This window comes from Lolium perenne, chromosome 2, assembly GCF_019359855.2.
Source record: "Lolium perenne isolate Kyuss_39 chromosome 2, Kyuss_2.0, whole genome shotgun sequence".
Lineage (NCBI taxonomy): Eukaryota > Viridiplantae > Streptophyta > Magnoliopsida > Poales > Poaceae > Lolium > Lolium perenne.
Genome location: NC_067245.2, coordinates 148,367,295 through 148,370,364, shown reverse-complemented (window position 1 = coordinate 148,370,364; position 3,070 = coordinate 148,367,295). Strand labels below are relative to the sequence as shown.

Here is a 3,070-nt window from a genome sequence, read left to right as displayed (position 1 = left end):
ATTTCACATCTTATCACAAGATAAGAAACAAAGCCAGGAAATTATTGGTCATCATATCTTTACCTGTTCCTCTATAGCAAGCTTGCAATGTGCTTTCCTGGTCAATTAATACAACAAATAGGAAATTCAAAAAAGAGTGGGTACTAGCTACTACAAGCATGTGCAAAGCAACTTCTGAAACAAAGGAGAACATCTTGCCCATATCCCCCTGACAAGAACCTTTGATGACTGATTTTGTGAGAGGGAAGCTTGGTACTGCTCTCTTTACAAAAAACTGCATGAGTAGAATGGCTTTGATTTTGCAAAAGCAGAAGCTTCTATTCCTATAATCTTCTTAAATAGCAGTGCTTAGAACATGATAGGCCATCTTCCCCTAGTTACACCAGCATCCCAGTCAGACCCACCGCAGAATGGAGCTCCTGTTATTTATTTTTTCTTTGTTTCAACACAATGATCTGATCCACAACAAGCACTTCCGAAGCTTCTTTTTGTTGGGGCGAGTGTCGCACCTATGCTCTGCCAGGCGATCTTCTTGATTCTCCAGCTCCCCTGAAGAATGCAGAGAGGTGATCATTTCAATATCAGAGGGAGTACAGGGGAAACATGGGAACAACCCTTCAAGTGTTGTGTTCAAGGTGATCTACTGCATCATTGGCATTTTAATTTAAGTAGCCATAGCTAAATTAATAACGTCATTGCAGTGTGCTTTCTTTGACTGCTTCAGATGCATGTTGGTTAATTATTTCAAGTATGGTAAGTGCATGTAGGGTGCTCATGAGGAGAGTATGAGCAACCACCTTTGTTTGCGTAATGAAAACAAGCAGTGCAGCCATTTTTCGTTCTTCTTGTCATCTCATTATATTTATCATTCATTTCCGCTAAATACAACATCGTAGCATCTTATGTTTGAATAGATAGTGCTTAGTTCAATAGAAAAATCATAATGTAATGAAATGAGTGGGTGCAGCTGATATTATATTTAGAATATAGAAGCTTTAGTATACAAAATCTAACTTACAGTGAGCACACCGTGACAAAAGAAGACCGAAATCAACATTAATCCAGATACATGAGATACATACTACAAATTTGCATTGTAACTTATTATGTTTGCTTTAGTGTAAATTGAAATATCACAACAGTAATCAGTAGCCATGAATTTAATGCCTACTTCTTTCATATTAGACAAGTTCTTGTATGAAACCTAAGGCATTCGTGACCAAGGTGACATCCCAGAAAACACATTGCATATGATGTTCTTCTCTTTTATCAATTGTTTAATGTCAAAATGAGAATCCCCCGAGATCCATGGAAAGTTAGTTCCCAAATAAGAGAAGGAAGAAGAACAAAGAGCAGCACATTGCGTAGTTGAATGCAGGAAAATTAAGTTACCTGTTGTGAACTGGATCCGGTCCACTGTGCACCTTCCTCTTGCTGCTGCTGAAAGGATCATCAGCCTTGAATTCCTCCAGTGTCCTATCAGTCAATCCTCTATTGACTCCAGTCATCATCCTCCTACCGCCTACTACTGCATCGGCAAACCGCACAGGAGATGAATGTTTCACGCTACTCTCCACCATCATTGACACCAGAACAAGGCCTCCAAACAGGATGGCCAATGCCGGCTTCGTAGACCTTCCCAGCCGGCTCATGATAGCTCCTACCTTTGTGTTGGCTTGGCACTGACACCACCACAACCCCTCTATGTGCTTCTCATAGGGTGGTGCTGGTGCAGCTGCAAGAACCCCAATGTGAGTGTGAGGTTACCTTGCTCCCTGTCTCAGCACATTATATTCTGCAGGCAGTGGTGGTATTTTTGTTTCTTGCTCCTTGGTTTCTTCTTGAGTTTTCTTTCTTCTTCTCCAGCTGCTTCTCGTGTGCCTTTGAAGGGCTTAATGCAGGGGGCAGGGTAGAATCAAAGCAACTGAGCCATGCTTGCTTTTGTCCTTTGCTTTTCTTTTCCTTGAGTTGTGCTATTTTCTTTCTTTTCTTTTGATTTCATATGTAATTGGTCTTGATTGGTCAAAGAAGATCCAATAGCCTATAGGAGTTCAAGGTTGCAACTGACCGTGCTGCCTGATCCATAAGGATTCCTTCGTTAGAGGATAATCTTGATTACTTCAAAGTGTTAAGGATGGAATAAAAGAATGGGAAGGAGTAACCTTTGAGTAAATCTAGGAGGGGCATGACAGATGAGAGATTGCTCTGATTAAGCAAGGCACAGAAAGCAACTGCAAAGTGAGAAGCACCCTGGAGAAATACACATCTGTATGCTACTACTTTCAGGTGATATGTCGCTATCTTTTTTATTGTACTGTGACAACATGTATCGAACTTTCCCTCCTCATGAACCCTAGAAAACATCCCTCTTATTCAACTCTTTACATTTATACATGTTTTGCTACCCTGATAAAATATACACATATACATTTTTTTTGTTGCATGCAGTTACTTATATGCATCTGTTATCTTACATATTTTCTCTCTCATCAACACGGCAGGCATGTTACTGAAAAAACATGGTCAGTACAAAATAGTTTGGGCCTGATGTGATTTATCAGCATATCTGAAGCAAGCAGATTTTCCTTGACCAAAAGCCAAGATGAGGCAGGGGACAGGTTCATATCACTTCTATATTGTGGAAAGGGCCAAAGGAGTTGGTTATTTTTGAGACAGCCTGACACACTGGCTGTCCTGAAATTCACTGTTATGCAAGCTAGCAAAAATAAAGTGCAAGAGGTGGCTGCATGCATTACTGACACTAGGATCCCCTGTTTTAACATTGGTAAATGCTGAAAATTACTTCCCCTCCACGACCTCGGTACATCCTAATATTTACTCCATCTGCTCTTGCAGTGAAGTTGAAATTTGTAGCATAAGACAAGGGAGTAATTTAGTACTGTTCCTGGTACGAAAATTCAAACACCGCTTCATATGAAGTACTCCATTTGCTCTTGCAGTGAGTACTTGCTATTCATTTCTATGCAGAGCCCGACGTAAACTCTTGTAGCTTGTATCAACTTGATGCGAACTTTTGAGTTTAAAGAGGCCTTTTAACCAAAAAAAAAAC

At 40.3% G+C, this 3,070-nt stretch overlaps 1 long non-coding RNA gene across 1 annotated transcript; it reads left to right on the top strand.

The window, feature by feature from the left end:
- The first annotated feature begins 243 nt into the window (after positions 1-243).
- LOC127321923 (uncharacterized) lies at positions 244-2,939 on the top strand. The gene is made up of 2 exons (XR_007864420.2): positions 244-2,286; positions 2,502-2,939. It is a non-coding gene; the product is annotated as an uncharacterized lncRNA (long non-coding RNA).
- Positions 2,940-3,070: the final 131 nt, after the last annotated feature.